We start from the raw sequence: 19725 nt of genomic DNA on the forward strand, positions 1-19725 counted from the left end.
CATTGTAAAGTGACCATGTGTCCAAACATGCCATGCATACCTTGGCAGGGGGAATCTGAGTGTTAAGACAAATCACATCCAGCTTGCCAGGGAATAAGATCAAGACTAGAAGAAAAAATATCCCTGTCATGCGAGCCAGAAAATCTGACAGCAGTTCCTGTGAGTTTGACAGAGATAAGAGTGGCCAATCCACCTTTACTTGTGCCAAAGTTATTTTTTCCCTGATGGCTAGGGAGATAAAAGACCCAAAACCATAAATATGAGCAGGTGAATTTGTAAAATCCAGATTCCTTTCCAACAGAAAATGTTTAAAAAATAAAAACAGTACAAACTGCCAAGCTCTTATCTTTGGGGCCCCAAATGGCTACATTCCCAGAAGGGAATTGTAGTCATTGTGGAATATCCCCCAGACATATACCAGTTCTAAAGCATGCTGGCATTGGTCTTTCTTGTTACCTGGTCACCTTCCAAGTTATCCTCTTTCTAGGGACCAACAGGCTACCCATCTTGCAGGCAAGCTTGCCTGAGCCAAAGTGGAAGTTCCTGAGGGTTTGAGGTGTTGGGTCATTAGGGGAGGCAACCAGAGGAGGTAAAAATTAAGCTTTTTAATGCTTAAAAGCCATTACTAGTAGTGACACCATCCCTCAACCAGGAACAGGCTAGAGAAGGAAACACATGGTTGTAGGTGCTGGTTTAAACTGTTATGTACCCCAGAAAAGCCATGTTCTTATAATCCAATCTTGTGGGGACAGACCTGTTGTTGGGTGGGACATTTTGGTTAGGTTATTTCCATGGAGATGTGACCCTGCTCTTTCAGGATGGTCTTAATCAGCTTGCTGGAGTCCTTTAAGAGAGCCGAGAGGGTTTAGAGATGCTAAGAAGGAAAATGCCCCAAGAAAAGCCAGAAGGAACCTCAGGAATTGAAAGAGTCATTTTTGAAATCAACCCAGAAGAGAAGGTCCAGCAGATGTCACCAGGTGCCTTCCCATGTGACAGAGAAATCCCAGACATGACTGGCCTTTCTTGAGTGAAGATATCTCTTGTTGATGCCTTAATTTGAATATTTTCATGACCTTAGATCTATAAATTTTAACCTAGTAAATTCCCTTTGAAAAGCCAATCCAATTTCTGGAATATTGCATTCTGGCAGCATTAGCAAACAGAAACACTGTGTTTTGATGGCAAGAGAAGAGAAGGTGATCATACTGGTTGAATGGGGGGGAAACAAACCTCAAGAGGAGACAGCCTCCCAGTAGGAAACTTCATGTTCACCTTATGGAAATTTGGAGCATGAGCTATATGGCTTAGGAGCTAACAGTAGATTGGGCTGCCTTCCAGAGATTCTTTTCTCCAGTGGTAAATTAAGTCAAAGATTCCTAAAGTTCACTATCAGAACTAACCTCATATTTTGAGAACACAAAGCATTGTGTGCATGAAGGAGGTAGGCCCCTTCCTCCTAAGAGATGCCTGGAATCAGGAAAACAGAAGACATCTAACCCATTCCCCACCCCAGTCAGGATGACCTTGGCCCTGGTGACAGGGCAAGGGATCTGGGAAGAACCACACCATAGCATAACCCCCAAAGTTCTGCCTTGGAATCAGAAGGTGGAATCAGGTAAAATATTGGAGTGATGTTTGGGGGTATCTATTGGGAATATCAACACACTATCTGGTTCCTCAAGGCCAAGCAAAGGAAGCAGGATGCGACTTCCTCTTGTCAACACAGTGATTGGCATGGTTTGCCAAACAGCAACACAGTTTCAATATGTCAGCCTTGAGGTTAGCATAGGGACTTTTGGTTCTGTAGAGGCAAATAACAGAGAGACTAGAAACAAAGTGGCTGGATAAAATAAAGGCTCATTGAATATTAGTCTCTCACTCCAACTGCCCTCCCCTTTTCCTCCAGAGCCCATTTCCAAATCCTGTGCTCTGATTCTAAATCAAAAAGTCTTCTAAAGTCACTGTTCCTGCCATTCAGACATCCTGGGTTTCCACAGATTTCAAAAGGAAGAGGTCACCAGCCTGTGGAATGTCTGCCAGGCACTACTGTGGAAACATTGGGGATTGAAGAAGGACTGGACAACCTCTCCACGTACAAGGTAAGCAAAGAGAAGAACCACAACCATTACCAACATACATTGCTTGAGAGCAGTACTGCACTGAGTACAGAGGCATAGACACGAGTGAAGACCCTCAAAGAGCCCACACTTACATTAATAAGGGAACAATGAAGTAGTAACTTGTGTGGTGTTGGATCTAAGTGCTGAAAGGTCTTAGAGGAGGGAGAGATCTGAGTCAGCCAGAATCATCAGAGAGGTATTTATAGGGGAGGAAGTACAGGAACTGGGGCTTGAAATATGAATAAACATTTCAGAGAAGAGAGGGGTTGGTTTGTCAGGCAGAAACCAGAATGAGCAGAAACACAGAGGCATAGTAAGCATATAGATAAATGAACAGTATTTCTTTGCCATTTTTTAAATCCCTTTAAAACATCATTGACTGTATACATAAAATAGCAATGTAATGTAGAGTTTATAACCTATACCATGTAATGTGTGGTTTATAAAGATACGTATAACAGGGTGGGCCACGGTGGCTCAGCAGGCAAGAATGCTTGCCTGCCATGCCAGAGGACCCGGGTTCAATTCCCGCATGCCTGCCCATGTGAAAAAGATACGTATAACATATGTAAAGGCATAACAACAATCCTACAAAGGACATTGGGGGAGAAAACAGAAGTTTACTATCGTAAGGTCCTTACATTATACAGAAGTACTATAATATCACATAAAAATAGACTTTGAAATGCTAAATATGTTTAAACCCTAAAGCAACCACTAAAATAACAAAACAATGAGTTATAGATATAAGCTTACAGAATGGAAAAATAAAAATAGTCAAATAGTCCAAAAGGAGGTAGAGAAGAGGAAACAGAGAACAAGGAAAAGATGGGAGAAATGGAAAATAACTGGAAGCATGATATACTTAAGTCTAATCATGCAAATAAATAATCACATTAAATGTAAATGGTCTTAATACCACAATCAAAAAGCAGAGCTTACCATATTGGGGAAAAATCAAGACCCAACTATATGCTGCCTATAATAAATGCACTTTAAATATAAAATCACAAATAAATTAAAAGCAAAAGGATAGAAGATGATATGCTATATTAATACTAACCAAAAGAGATTCAGAGTGGCTATACTAACATCGGACAAATAGATTATAGAGAAATAATGTTACCAGGAGTAAAGATACTTTCATAATGATAAAGGGACCAATTCACTGAGAAGACATAAAGTCCAAAAAAGGTGATGCACCTAGTAACAAAGCTTTAAAATACCTGAAGAAAAACTGATAAAATTGCAAGGATAAATAGACAAATTGACAATTTTAGTTATGAGTTTCAATAATTAATAAAACATATAAGAAACCAATAAGAACATAAAAGATTTAAGTAATTATATGAAATAACCTGACCCTAATAGGCATTTATTGGAAACTCCACCCAACCAAAGCAGAATATACATTCCTTTCAATTGCATACAGAACATTTACTAAGATAGGCCATATTCTGTACCATAAATAAGTGTTCATAAATTTAAAAGGATTCAAATCATACAAAATATGCTGCAACCACAATAAAATTACATTAGAAATAACAGAAAAGATCTCTAGAAACTCCCCCAATATTTGTTAACTAAATAACACACTTCTAGAAACCGTCATATAGAAGGAAAATAGAAAGTATTTTGAACTAATCAAGATAAAAAACATAACATAACAAAGTTCGTGGGATGCTACTAAAGTACTACTTATATGGAAATTTAATAGCACTAAACAAATTTTGGGAAAAGAAAAAGGGTCTCAGAACAATGGCCTTAGTTTTCGCCTTAAGAAACCAGAAAGAGAATGACAAATTAAACCCAATCAAATTAGAAGAAAGGAAATAATTAAGATGAGAAGAAAAATCAATGAAATAGAAAATAAGAAAGCAATAGAGAAAAATCAATGAAACCAAAAGCTGGTTATTTGAGAAGATCAATAAAATTGATGGATTGCTAACCAGACTAATCTGGAAAAAAGAAGACATCATTACAAATATTAGGAATGAGAGAGGCAACATCACAACAGGTTCTATAGATATTAAAAGGATAATGAGGGAATTCCATGAAAAACTTTATGCCAATAAACTAGGCAACTTAAATGATATGGACATATATCTTGAAAGAAAATGCCAAAGTTCAATCAAGAAGAAAGTAATAACCTGAATAACCCCTTCTATTAAAGAAATTTCTTCCCCCAAAGAAAATTCCAGACCCAGATAGTTTCACTGGTGACTTCTACCAAAATTTTAAGGAAGATATAATAACAAGTTGTTATAAACGCTCCCAGAAAATTAAAGAGGGAGGAATATTTCCTAACCCATTCTCCAAAGTCAGCATTATTACTCTGATACCAAATCCAGACAAAGACTTTGCAATTAAACCACAGACCAATATCCTTTATGATCATAAATGCAAAAAAATCTAAACAAAATTTTAGTTAATTGAGTCAAACAATATATTAAAAGGAAAATATATTATGACCAAGTGAGGTTTATTCCTGGAAGCAAAGGCTGGTTTGACACTTGAAAATCAATCAGTATAACCTATGAACAAACTAAAAAGGAAAATCATGATCATATCAACAGATGACAGCACCTGACGAAATCAAACATCCATTACTATTTAAAAAAAAAAAACTCTCAGCAAATTAAGAGTAGAAGGGAAATAGCTCAACCTGAAGAAGTATATCTACAAAAAGCTATAACAAAACATTAAACTCAATGGTGAAAGACTATATTCTCTTGCTGTTATCAAAAGAAATAAATGGATTTCCACTCTTACCACTTTTATTCAACATTGTACTAGAGGTTCGAGCCCATATAATAAGGCAAGTAAAAGAAATAAAAGGTATTCAGACTGGAATGAAAGTAAAACTACATATATTATCAGAGGACATGAGTATCTATATTGAAAATCTGACAAAATCTACAAAAAGAATTATTGAAACTAGTAAGTCTAGCAAGCTTGCAGAATAGAAGAGCAATTTACAAAAATCAGTTTCATTTATAAACACTAGCAAAAAATAATCAGAAATAGAAGTCAATAAAATATGAACTACTTAAGTATGTATCTGATAAAATATATGAAATACCTCTACACTGCTGAGGGAAGTTTTAAAAGATCTTAATAAATGGAGGAATGCATGGTTTTCATGAGTCCAAAGACTCCATATTGTTAAGATGTCAATTTTCACTAAATTGATCCAGAAATCCAAGCAGGTATTTGTGTAGAAATTAACCAATTTATTCTAAAATCAAGTGGAAATAGAAAGGTCATAGAATAACTTAGCACAGCTTTCAAAAAGAACAAATTTGGAAAACTCTACCTGATTTTAAGACTCATTATAAAGCTATAGTAATTAAAACAATGTGAGATTGGCATGAAGATAAATAAATAGATTAACAAAACAGATTAGAGTGTCCAGATATAAGCATATTGAGAAACAGATTTGGGGGCAGGGGGGAGTGTAGTAGAAACTGATTTTTTATTGAAAGGCATTTCAGTGGAGAAAGGATAGTCTTTCAATAAATAATGCTGGAAAAATTGAGCATGCATATGCAGACAAAAAAAAAACCTCAGACCAAAAAAAAAACATATTTTACGTGAGATACAAAATTTTAATTTAAAATGGGTTATAGACCTAAATGCAAAACCTAAAACTATAAAACTTTTAGAAATTTTTGTGGTAGGCAAAGATTTCTTATATCCAACCCCAAAAGCACTATACATAAAAGAACAAATTGATACATGGCACTTAACAAAATTTTACATTTCTGACTTTGAAAGACATTCTCTTAAGGAGAATGAAAGTCATGTAACAGACAGGGAGAAAATCATATATATGATCAAGACCCTATATTCTAGAATATGTAAAGAACACTCAAAATTCATTAATTAGAAAATACTCCAATAAAATAATGGATTGGTGAACACATCTGCGGGTAACCTGACTCTTACTTACCTATAATCCTTTTTGTTTCTGTGGGTTCAGTATGAATGACCCCCTTTCATTTCTGATTTTAGCTATTTGTGTTCTCTCTCTTTTTTACTTTGTCAGCCTAAACGTTTGCTGATTTTATTGATCTTTTCAAAGAACTAACTTTTGGTTTTGTTGATTCTAATTTTTTTTTATTCTCTGTTTCATTTATCTTCATTCTAATGTTAGTTATTTCCTTCCTTCTGCTTGCTGCAGGTTGAGTTTGCTTTTTTTTTTTTCCTAGATCTTCCAGATATGACGTAGGTCTCTGATTTGAGATCTTTCTTCTTTTTTAATGTAAACGTTTACAGCTATAAATTTCCCTCTCAACACTGCCTTTGCTGATTCCATAGTTTGATATGTTGCGTTGTGTTTTCATTTTCATCCACCTCAAAATATTTCCTAATTTCCATTGTGAACTCTTCTTTGAATCGTCAGTTGTTGTATTAAGATTCTCCAGGGGAAAAGAACTGATAAGATAAATATGTGTACATGAGATTTATTTTAGGAATTGGCTTACACAACCATGGGGACTAGCAAGTCAAGATTCTATAGAGCAGGCTACAAGTAGGAACTCTGACGAAGTCTTCGATAAATTCCCCAGGAGAAGCCAGCTGACTGAAATAGAGAAATTCTTCTTTCTGACGGCTGAAAACATCAACTCTTGCTTTAAGGCCTTCAATTGATTGGATGAGACTTCTCTCACAGCTGAAGGCAATCTCCTTTGTTGATTATAGATGCAGTCAGCCATAAATGCATTCAACCCACTAATGATTTAAATCTATGAAATATCCTCACAGTAACAATCAGGCCAGGGCTTGCTCAATCAAACAACTCGACACAGTAACCTAGCCAAGTTGAAACATGAACTTAATCATCACAGTCAATCTCTTGTCAACTGGGCACCCAAATATATCTCCTCAAACCATACTTACTCTCTAAATAAAAACAATAACAATAATACTTTCACCTAACATAATCTAGCTGCTCTGCATACAGACAGAAATGTACTAGTCCTTTTCCCAAAAGAGAGTACAAGTCTTTGAGACTTCATAGTCTTTATCAAATACTATGACATAAAGTTATAACATAAGTTTATTATGATAAAGGGATAAGATATGGAAGAAAAAGATATTTCCTGTGTACACATATATAAACATTCATAACAAAACAAGGAAGAAATACTCATAAAGTTCTTATTCCTGCAACTAGTCATGTGGACTTGGCTCATATTTATAACTACCTCCTTCCTTGGATTTATAAGTAGTTATAAATATGTTATAAATAGTTATAAATACCTATTCCATATTTCTGCTACCTTCAGCAACCACCTCAGTTAATTTTGGTTCTCTGGATGGCCCAAAACTTCATTCCTGAAGTTTCTGGAACATTAGTAGTTCTGCCCAGATTGGGTTGTTGCAGTTTTACACTGACTTTAATCACAAAGCATGAAAGCATGAGACAATCTAAGCAATCCCCTGTATTTCAGGAAAGCTCTTCTTTACCTCCCTTGTGTAGTTGCAGTCCTATTTCCCCTTGATAATTAGGATCAATCACCCCAGACAGTGCAGTACTTCTTTTCTTTTCCTAGTCATTCAGAGGCATGAGGACCCCAAAGTGGCCAGGTGGCAAAGTTACCATTCAGTTCAATTGAATCATTATTGCGTCGCCTGGTGGAAGCACTCCTTTTGGAACTAAGACCTGTAGACAAGTAGAGCTTAAGGATGTGGGGACAGAAAGCAAAGACTTTTCTAGTAGATCACTAGGAATAATAGTGTGTGGTACCACTCCAATTTCTACCCCTTGATTCCTGAACCCATTAATCCTGGTTATGATTTAGAGCATATAAGACTGCTGGAGAACACTACCCTATTCCTACAAGGTATTACTACCCAGTTGCACTGAAATTGAGTCTTCAAAAGGCCATTCCACTGTTCTGTCAACCCACCTGCTTCAAGATGATAGGGAACATGGACAGACCATTGAATTCCATGAGCTTGTGCCCATTCCTACACTTCATTTTCTGTGACATGGGTTCCTTGATTAGAAGCAATGCCATGTGGAACACCATGATGGTGGATAAAGCATGCTGTATGTCTCTGGATGGTAGTTTTGGTGGAAATATTGCATTCAGAGAAAGAAAACCTGTATCCAGAGAATGTATCTATTTAATAAGAACAAAACATCGGCCCTTCCCTTATGGAAGTAGTCAAATGTAATCAATCTGCCCCCATGTAGCAGGCTGCTCATCTCGGGAATTGGTGCCATATTGGGTCTGAATGTCAGTCTCTACTGCTGGCAGGTTGGGCACTCAGCAGGCTGGCAGATTGGGCACTCAGCAGGCGCTGTAGCTCTCCCACTTAGCCTTGCTGAGTGGAAGTCCATTTTGCTGAGCCCACGAGAAACCTCCATCCCTACCACCATGGCCACTTCTTTCATGAGCTCATTGGACAATGACAGGAGTGGGTGGGGAAAGAGGCCAACTGGTACGCACAGAATAGATCATCCTTTCAACTTAATTACTAAAACCCTCCTCTGCTGAAATCACCCTCTGCTGAGGATTCATATGGGACACAAATATCTTCATGTTTTTGTCCATTCAGAAATTCTATCTAAATATCTCTCCAGACCTCTTTGCCATTTTCCAATCATGTTCCTTTTAAGCCCCTGATCATCCAGCCAAACAATTGGCCACAGCCCATGAATCAATATTTAATGCACCTCCAGTCATTCTTCTGCCAAGCAAAATGAACAACCAGGTGTATTGCTTGAAGTTCTGTCTACCAGTAGAATTTCCTTTTACTACTGTCCTTCAAGGATGTCCATGAAAGGGGCTGCAGTGTGGTAGCTATTCACATTTGGGTGGTACCTGCATATTATGTAGAACTCTCTGTAAACCAAGCCCAATTTCCCTTCCTCAGTCAATTGATCATAGGGAACCCCCTATGAAGCCAAAGCTGCAGGCTAGGAAAGAGAAAGCAATGTAGCAGGAGTGGAGGCCATGGGCATTTGGGCATTTTCTCTGGTGATTTACTTGTGCCTTCAGAGTCTGCTTGAGCTTGATCTTGTATATGCCAATCCCATTTGATGATGGAGCTACTGTGCACACTCAACTTTATGGCTCAGTGGATCAGGCAATACTCAGTTCATGGTCAACATCTTAGGGCTCATAGAGACTTGTTGGCCCATGCTTAAGAGTTCAGTCTCTACCAAGGCCAAAAGCTGTTTCTCAAAAGAAAAGTCACTATCTGCAAAAGATGTTAGGGCTTTGCTCCAAAATCTTAAGGGTCTGAACTGTGATTCTCCTATAGAGGCCTGCCAATGACTCCAATCAGCATCACTATTTGCCACTGAAAATTCCAGCTCCGTTGGATCTCCTGGATAATATGGCCCAAGTCATATTATCTGATGAACCTGATAAAGATTCTCCTCATGTTCCAGAACCCACTCAAAACTAGCAGCTTTTGAGGTCATTTGGTAAGTGCACTGGAGTAGAACACTCAAATGTGGAATATGTTGCCTCCAAAATCCAAAGAGGGCACATGGGCATTATGACTCTTTCTTGGTTGTAGGATGGCAAGATGTAACAGTATATCTTTTACTTTATAAGGAGCATCTTGACATGCTCCATATAACTGGATGTCTAGAAAATTCAGTGAGATAGAAGTCCCCTGAATTTTTGTTGGATATGTCTCCCACCTCTGGCAAACAAATGCCTTACCAAGAAGTCTAGAGTAGTTGCTGCTTCCTGCTCACTAGATCTAATCAGTACAATGCTGTCAAGAAAATGAACCAGCATGATGTCTTGTGAGAGGGAAAGACAATAAAGTTCGCTGCAGTCTAGATTATGACATAGGGCTGGAGAGTTGATATACTCTTGAGGTAGGACAATGAAGGTATATTGCTGGCTTTGCCAGTTGAAAACAAACTGTTTCTCATTGTCTTTATAAATGTCAATTGAGAAAAAAGCATTTGCCAGATCAATAGCTTCATACCAGTTACCAGAGGATGTTTTAATTTGCTCAAGCAACAACACCACATCTGGAACAGCAACTACAATCAGAGTCACCACCTGGGTATGTTTATGATAATCCACTGTCATCATCCAAAATCTGTTTTCTGCACAGGCCACATAGGAGAGTTGAATGGGGCTATGGTGAGAATCACCACCCCTGCTTTCTTCAAGTACGTGATGGTAGAATTAATCTATGCAATCCCTCCAGGAATGCCATATTGTTTTTGGTTTACTATTTTGCTAGGAGGTGGCAGTTCCAGTGGCTGACTTGGCCTTTCCTACCATAATAGCTCTCACTTCACATGTCAAGGAACCATTGTGGGAGTTCTGTTAGTTGCTGAGTATTTCTATTCCAGTTATGCATCTGTAACTGGGGAAATAAACACAGAATGGGTATGGGGACCCAATGGACTCACTGGAAGAGGGACCTGAGCTAAAATTCCATTGATCACCTGACCTCCATAACCCCTTCCTCTGACTGGTAGACCATAGCGATATTTTGGGTCTCCTAGAATTGAGGCCCATTCAGAGCTCGTATCTAATAATCCTCAAAATACCGAAATATTTCACCCAATGCACAGGATCCTTGGTTAAATGTTGTAGATCCTTTTAGGAAAGGCTGATAAGGAGATTAACAGTATAAACTTTTGGCAGTGTTGCAGGGTCCTTCCCCAAGGACCTTGAGAAAACTTCATTCAAGAGATTCTGGGTCTGTAAACTGTCTCAGATCTGGGAATTGACTGAGGGATCATGACTTTATGTTTTTGTGATTCAAGTTGGAGTTTTATTCGCTTGACCTAGAATTCTTCTGCTTATACTGATCAAGTAAGAATTTAGTTGACTATCCATCTATTCAATCGCTAGATACTCCACAATCAACTGGCTAATACCATAGGTCTCTGCAAATCAGACTATTCTGACTACTGCTTTGACTCTGCTGTCCATTATAGTGGTCACTACCTTGTCACTACCACATGTTCCCACCACCCAACTGTATTTCAGAATCCAAGTTCAAAAGCAGCAGTTCTCATAGTAATAAGGATCTACAAAGAAAAACAACCACAGAGCTCTCCAGGGATAATGGAGCTGCTCTCACAAGCTTATTCCTCACAGTCCTGGTGAAAGGTATGTCCTCTGGACATTCTGCAGTTGTTGAGAAGGTCTTACATGATAAATCCACTCTAGCATTCCATCTCTCTAAACCTGTGTATATCCTCATCTACATTATACTAGGGCAGTTCTGGCATTTTGACTTCAGGTAATGAAGGTTACCATGCTTCAGCTAATCACCCAAAAAAAACCACCAGAAAAGTTAGGATGGTCATAGCCCAAATACCCCTTAAGAGTGGGAGATGGATCAAAGGTAATGGTGTAGTTATACAGAGAAGGTAAGGCTTAACAAATGAGTATGATGGCTGAATCATTACACTGATATTTCTTTTAGTCTCCAGTATCTTAGAGCAGCTAGAAGTAAAAACCTAAAATTGTGGAATTGTAACCCATGCCAAACTCTGAAATCTGTTCCACAAATAATTGTTACAATGTGCTTTGAAATTCATTGCTCTTTTGTATATATGCTATTTTTCACAAAAAAGAGAAAAGTCTACTGTGATGATAAATGCACAGTTATATGATGGTATTGTGAAATATTGATTGTACACTTTGGATGATTACATGGTATGTGAATATATATAATATATGTCAATAATAAACTTTTTTAAACTACTAGAGCTCTTTCTAACTCCTCAAGCTATAACAGAGGATCCAGAATCTCTGCTTAGTGGGACCATATTAATAAATTCAGCCTAACACAAATTTATATTCTTTCTACCACTATCCCACAACCTTAATATCCATTCCCACACATATTCCCCTGATTTATATCTGTATACATTGGAAAAACTATGCAGTTCCTTTGGAGTTGAGCCCACCTCTTCATGGGTCACACACTGTACCTCACCTTCCAGTACCTGTTGGGAATTCATTCTAGTTTACATCTGAAAGATAAGAGCAGTACTAGGGGTGGATCAAGAGAGGAATTAGCAGTGTCTTGAAAGCCAATTACTTCAGGGCATTCTATTACAGTTCCATCAGGTGAAACAGGGTGAATCACCTCAGAGGACGGTACAAGGACTCTTTCCTCAGGAAAGGCAGTTACAGGCTTACCGGGCACAAGAGGGTTGACACGTGAACTTAGCCATCACAGGAACCATGCTTATCACACTGGAGCCTAAAATGGCTGGAACAGAATGAGTAAAAGGCAAAGGTGTGGTCAGATAGGCAGAGAAGGCCCAGATCATCTATTTGGAGGGAGGTAGGAATGGATTAGATTGTTTTGCACTGAGATCTGGCATGATCATACATGTTTTTCGATGATCATTCTGGGTGCTAGTTTAAGAATAAATTACAAGAAGGAAAGATAGAAGTAAGGAGATTAGTTAATGTTCTACTGTGATAGTAAGCAGAAATCATGGTATCTTGCCCCAGGATGGGTGGAGGAAGGGGTTGGAAGCACAATTATTTTGAAGGTAAAATTGCCAGATTTTATTGACATTGAATGTAGAGCATTAGAGGAAGAGAAAAATAAAAATTGACTCTAAAGGTTTTTTTCTAATTTGTTAGCTGCTAGAATGCAATATACCAGCAACAGAATGGCTTTTTAAAAGGGGAATTTAATAAGTTGCTAGTTTACAGTCCTAAGGCAGAAAAAAGTCCCAATTAAAATGAGTCTATAGAAATGTCCAATCAAAGACATCCAGGGAAAGATACTTTGGTTCAAGACGGCCAATGAAGTTCAGGGTTCCTCTCTCAAGTGAGAAGGCACATGGCGAACACAGTCAGGGTTTCTTTCATCTGGAAAGGCGGGTGGCAAACACAGCATTATCTGCCAGCTTTCTCTCCTGGTTTCCTGTTTCATGAAGCTCCCCAGGAGGTTTCCTTCTTCATCACCAAGGGTTGCTAGCTGGTGGACTCTCTGTTTCCCATGGCTATGTCATTCTCTGCTCTCTGAGAATTTCTAGCTTTCTCCAAAATGTTTCCTGTCTTATAGGATTCCAGTAAACTAATCAAGACCCACCTGAAAGGGTGGAGACATGTCTCCACCTACTCCAGCTTAACAACCACTCTTGAATGAGTCCCATCTCCAGGGAGATGATCTAATTACAGTTTCAAACATACAGTACTGAATAGGGATTAGAAGAAATGGCTGCCTTTACAAAATGGGATTAGGATTAAAACATGGCTTTTCTAGGGTACATACATCCTTTCAAACCAGCACAGGTTTCTTGGGCTAAATTCCAGGAAAAATAAACCTGCCCATTAGTAAGATGGGGAAGTCTAAATTACCGGTTTCTAAGATGCATTCAGTTTAGGACATTAATTTCAAGATGGATGCATCAGTCTATAATCAGGGAGATAAATCAGAGCTGGAGCTGGAGATATAAAATTGGGAAGGATCATAGAGAAAAGATCAGAGAACTGAGCACCAGAAAACTCCAACAGTAAGAGCTCAGGAAGGTGAGGGAAAAAACAGAAAAGACAACTGGTTAAACAGCAACCAGTGAGCCAAGGGAAGAAAGTATTTCAAGAAATACAGTGATTGACTGTGATGACAAAAACTGCTAACAAGTTAGCACAACGACTCTGAATTGATCACTGAATTTTGCAATAGGTGACCTTGGCAGGAGCTATTTCAGTGAAATGATAAGAATGAAAGCTTGGGTGGAATGGGCTCAAAAGAGAATTAGAGGTGAGGAAGTGGAGATAGCTATTATTAACAAGTTTGTTATAAACACAAGCAGATAAATTGAACAGCAGCTGAAGAGGAATGTGGGGGTCAAGGGAGGTTTTTTTTAAGATTGAAGATATTATAGCATGTTTATATTCTGATGGGAACACTCCAGTAGAGAGTAGAGAGGTAAAAATTAATGATGCAGGAGAAAAAGAGAGGACAATTGCAGAAACAAAGTCCTTGAACTGTGGGAGCAGTGCGAAATAAAAATGAAGTAAGAAGAATCTAGCTATGAAGGGCTCCTACCCAAATCTACTGTTCCAGATCCAGGGTCCCCAAAAGAAAGGAAAGAATCAGGGACCTAAAATTAACTGAGTACTCATGATTTCCCAGGGACTTCTCATTCATTTTTCTCATTTATTCCTTTCAGCCACCCTGGGAAGAGTTATGTATGGCTTCACTTTGTGGATAATGAAGGCTCAGAGAGATCAAAACCTTCTGTATCACCCACAGCACAGAGCCTTCAGCAGGTCACTCTGTGTACAAGAAGCTGCTCCCTCAACCTCCACACCAAACACTGAGCCTGAATCAAGGCCACAACACTGAAAACGACAGCTTTATTCTCCCCAACTGAGCTGCAGTTCAGCTACCCAGTGGAATATGGATTATTGCTTTTCTAACCAGCCTGCCACCCTTCTTTCCCCACAGACTCAAAACTATATAATATTAAAGCTAAAAGAGACCTCAGAGATAACCCAGTCCACCACCCATTTTCCATAAAAGAAAACTGAGGTGCAAGTTTGCATAGGTCCATGCCCAAAGACAGGCAGAGCAAACTGTCATGTCATGGCCCATGAGCTGTCAAACACCACCCCCTTCTTATGCTCAGAGATGTGAGTGCATGCGCCCATGTGTACAAAACCGATTTGAAGATGCAAATTGGCTACATCCAATTTCATCCAACTGTCCTCGAAATTTAAGAGCTCTGCTGACATGCACAGAGCAAAGAGTAAATTGTCCCCCTGAGAGAAATAATCTTCTAAAATGGCCATGTGTGTCCCTGTCCAAGGTGCTACACGTACAGAGGCTGAGGAAGATGTGTCTTCCGGGTCCAAATATATCCTCCTTGTGAAGTGGGGGGAGGGGGGATATTTGGAGGAAAGATAGGTAAAAGGATCCCCTAAAATTTCTCTGTGTCTTGGAAATGGATTGACACCTTCGCCCAGAACTCCCTATGGAATTCTCTATGGGGTTGTTTTCTGGTGTAAGTGAATGTTATTCTGGGAGATGCATGATGCCTAGTACTGAACACTCCTGCCTGCCCTGGGCTTACAAGGAGAGGGTGGAAGAAACATAAGTCTCAAATGGCACTGTTACTATTTCTCAAGGTGACCCAGGGACATTCCCTGAGTGCCAGGCCTACAGCCCAGAGCATCTGTTGTCCCAAAGCCTGATCCTCTGGCTTGCCAAATGTTTTCACCTGCAAGTAGATAAATCAGAGCTCCACAGATTTGACCAGAGGTTGTCAAATACTCTTTTAGAAGCAGAAACATTGTTACTGAGCTTGAATCAAGAGTGGACTTTGGGATTTTGAGAAAAGGATTTTAAAATCATTAGATTAAATTGACCCACAAAATGTCTATAGATCTCTGGCCAAAAAATGTCTGTAGGTCTTCTAGGAGGTAAATAGCCCTGTCCACTCCCAGTCTATAATGAATCTGATGCCCCACCCCCCCCCTGAGGAGCAAGATTCCCACCCCTGTTGCAAAAATCCTTGATCATAGACAGTCCTAGGCTGCACCACATTTTATGATTATCCTCCTACTCTTTCTTGCAGTTTCTTAGTGACTGATGTGGCCTGGCTCTCATTTCTAAGTCTCCACCCTACCCTGGCATATGCCTGGCAATGATTTCATACCTTCTGCCTCTTTGAATGGACGTCTGGTACTTCTCTGTAGCAGATGCTGTCACTGGCACACCAATATCCCTATTTTGGTACATGCCAATGTCAAACTGTAGCACGTACGTAAAGCTCTCTGTCTAAAAGCTTTCTTTGGTTCTGAAGATTTTTTAAGACAGGCCAGAAATTCTGGAATTCAATGCAACCAGGAGAAACCATCAGCCAATAAACTTTGGGTGAGATAATTCTGAGGCATGTTCTAAACTATTTCCAAAGTTCCCATGTGGAGTTGAGCCCAGATGCCCACAAGAGTAACCTGTTTAATAACACATTTTCTGCTTCCTTTTCTGCCCCATCTTACATCTTCACTCCCTACAGTGTTTTCCATGGTCACCTCCCAGGTAACATAAGTTTACTCATATCTTTAGCTTAAGTAATGCTTCTGAGAAATGTAACCCAAGACATTTGGTACCAGAATAAGGTGGGAGGCAGACCCTCAGCTTATCCATAGCTCTAGCACAGGACTATTTAAGTGTGGTCCATGGACCGGTACCAGCCCACGATCTGTTTGATACCATCACTGACAAGATAACTACAGATATTGACAACAAGCCTATACAAACGTTCATGGCATTTTGACAATAATTTTATCTCTGCTGAATCTGTTAAAGATTTGGACTTGTTTGGTGTATGTCTTTTTTTATTTTATGAATTTGCAATGTTAGACCAGAGAATATACTAACTGTCTGTTCCTCATGAGGGCCCTGAGGACACTTCCCTCACTGAAGCAATAAAGGAAGGGATCACTGAGATCATTCAGAAGTTCAATGGTGGCTATTTTCTGAGGCAGGTTTAATAGTAGGAGATGCGCCCACAGCTCTGTAAAGACAATGGGGATAATAAGACAATAAGATTCTGGAACAGCAGGGACCAACCCAGAGGCAAAGTGAATGTAACATGATAGGCAACAAGGATGGAATGACATCCAAGGGACCTTGACCTATGGAGATCTTTTGCAATGACTAATAATCCATGGAGTCCCCAGCAGTAAGATACATGCTCTCTACAAAAGTTATTGTTTGACTTACAAAGGAAAAAATGATTAAGAAGGGGTAGGCAGAAGACTAATGTCAGCCAATACACCAGTTTCCAGACCTGAGATAGATCTCAGACTCAGAGATCATCAAAGGAGAGACCAGATTCCTTAACAAAGGACCCTGAAAATGCCACAGCAAACATACATACAGTAGCAATAGTTCCATTCCTTCCCGGAAGAAATTTTGGGCATTTACCACATACATTATTTTTCTACCGCTGCTATACCACAAACTTAGTTCAGTAAATTAAAACTTGAAACAATATAAATAGACTATCTTACATTTCTGGAGGCGAGACAGCTAAGATAAAAGTGGCATCAAGCCTGCATCCTTATGGAGACTTTAGGGGAGAATCTGTGTCCTTGCTTTTTCCAACTTCTAGAGGCCACTGTATTCCTTGGCTTATGGCCCCGTCCTTGCGTCACTCCAGTCTTTTGTTTCCATCATCACATCTCCCACTACTGAAGTTGACCATCTCTCCTCACTCCCACAAGGCCTCTTATGATTACATTGGGCCCATCAGGATACACAGGATACTCTCCCCATCTCAAGACCCTTAACTTAATCACAACATCAAAGTCCCTTTTGCTGGGGTCAGGTAACATATTCACAGGTTCTGGGGATTAAGATGTGGATGTTTTGGGGGAGCCATTATTCATTCTACTACATCAGAGTAACCATATTCTGGGAATGAATGCCCCAATATTTTAAAGGTTGTTGGATACAGGATCTGAGCAGATAGAGGTACCAAGGGACCCAAAATTGTCAGAGTGGAGATCACAGAGATGCCAGGTAATAAATGGAGTCCTGGCTCAAGTCCATCTCACAATGAGTCCAGTGGGTTTTCAGAGTCATGCTGTAGTCATTTACCAAGTTCTTAATTGCATAACTGAGATGGACATACTTAGAAATTGGCAGGACTCTCACAATTAGCCCCCGACATGTGGAGTAGAGTAATTAAGGTAAGAAAGGCTAAGTGGAAGCCTCTCATCACTACAAACCACACAAACACACAGATGTGAGCACACACACACACACACACACACACACCACTGCAAGAGAATAAAACTGAAGCAACACAGTATCTTAGGTGGAATAACAGAGACAAGCACCACCTTCAAAACTTACAAAGGCAGAAATAGTGGTCCCCATCATATCCCCATTTAATTCATCAGCAAAAATTAAATGGATGATGGCAAATAACAGTGGACAACTGTTATTTAACCAGGTAATAGCTTTAATTGCAACTTTTGTGCCAGAGATGTTTAGCAGAACATATCAACTCAACTTCTGACACTTAGTATGTGGTTCTCCATCTGCTGATTATGCTCTTTTCAATTCCCTTCAGAAAGGAGGAGCATTGCCAGTTTGCATTCACTTGGGATGCAATAACTACACATATTAATGGCCTTTCTGTGGGTCTATGTAACTCTTCTCCTCTATCACGATATACCCTAAAGGGTTACTCGAACCTAAAGCCAGGGCTGCTACCACGTCATTTTGGGCTCTTCATACCAGTGTACAAGCAGGCAAAGAAAGAAGTTCATAAACTGATGGGGAAATCTGACCCTGATTATCATGAGAAATTGGGATTTCTGCTTCAAATTTAGGATGCTAAAAAAGGAGTATGTTTGGAACTCAGGTGATTCACTGGGGCACTTCTTGGCACTTCCATGCTCAGTGATAACCATGAATTGGCAATTGTGGCAACAAATGGCCTGACAAAATCACAGTAACCAGGGTCTCAGTTCCTCAAGGATAAAGACTTAATTTATCCCACCAGACAAGCAAAGTATAGCAGCAGTGCTGACTGAGCACAGGGAGAACTTAGAACCGGCGGGAGAAGAGGAGGATGATGAGTATCAATTACAGCCTCAGAACCAACCACAGCAGCAGAAATGTTAGTTTGTCTGACTAACCCTCCAGTTGCCTTTTTTTGAAGAAGTTATGATCAGCTACCACTTGGAAGAAGTAGTAAGACATCGTAAACTTAACCTGGACCATGAGTGGATTTGAGCAGCGCAAGGGGTGAAGTGTAGCTGATGTTGCCAGTTCCCTGCCCGTATCCCCTAGCACTCCCTGTTCAGCACATGCCAATAGCATCCCATGACACCTGCAACTCTTCCCTAAGTACACGTGGATAGTCATCAGCCAGTGCACCTGGACATGGCCATCAACCAACAGTAAATAGGTGGTAGAGAATTAACACTCAGTTTCCACATTCATCAGGTGGAAAATTCTGAAACGCATTCTACATTGTCCCCCAGAGTTACCCAGCAGGATGGAGCCCCAATTTCCCACAGTGGTCACCTGCTTATTAGCATACTCTTTATGAGCTTTCTTCCCTTCCCTACCTCAGTTCCCCATTCACCAACCAGTGCTGCCTGGGATCACCTCCCAAATAAACTACTTACCTTCAAATTCTTGTTTTAGGCTTTGTTTTGGGGGTAATCCAAACTGAAATATTCTCCCAACCTGACTCCTATCTCAGTCCTTCTCCCAAACTCACCCCCCTCAGACTCCACATGTTTAGCTGAAGTTCCAGGCTTCCTAATGGACCACTTCTGCTCCTAGTGGAGGTAACTTCTGGAATCTCTCTACTTTTAGCTCACTTTCCAGATCCCACTGCCAGGCCCTGGGGAAGAATGCGACCAGCTCTCACTGCTCCTCAGCCGCCCTCAGGAGGTCAACTTAGCCTAAGATAACTGTACGCAGTTATCTGGGTAGCTGACGCCCTGCATCCAGACCCCCAGCTTGCTCCAGATCCAGGTATGTGACTTCCCTGCTGCTTCCAGGGAAAAGGGCACAGAGCAAAGAGGTTCGTCTTTCCTGGACAAAAGCATCCATAGGGAAGAACATGAGCTCAGAGATGCCCCCTTGCCAGTACCCTCTCCCT

At 39.9% G+C, this 19725-nt stretch overlaps 1 long non-coding RNA gene across 1 annotated transcript; it reads left to right on the plus strand.

Annotated features, from left to right (window-relative positions):
• The first annotated feature begins 1857 nt into the window (after nucleotides 1-1857).
• Nucleotides 1858-18005, plus strand: LOC143677101 (uncharacterized). Its single transcript, XR_013172380.1, has 3 exons — nucleotides 1858-2099; nucleotides 9399-9564; nucleotides 14263-18005. It is a non-coding gene; the product is annotated as an uncharacterized LOC143677101 (long non-coding RNA).
• The last annotated feature ends 1720 nt before the right edge of the window (nucleotides 18006-19725 follow it).

The sequence above is a fragment of the Tamandua tetradactyla genome, chromosome 3 (assembly GCF_023851605.1).
Source record: "Tamandua tetradactyla isolate mTamTet1 chromosome 3, mTamTet1.pri, whole genome shotgun sequence".
In the NCBI taxonomy this organism is placed as follows: Eukaryota; Metazoa; Chordata; class Mammalia; order Pilosa; family Myrmecophagidae; genus Tamandua; species Tamandua tetradactyla.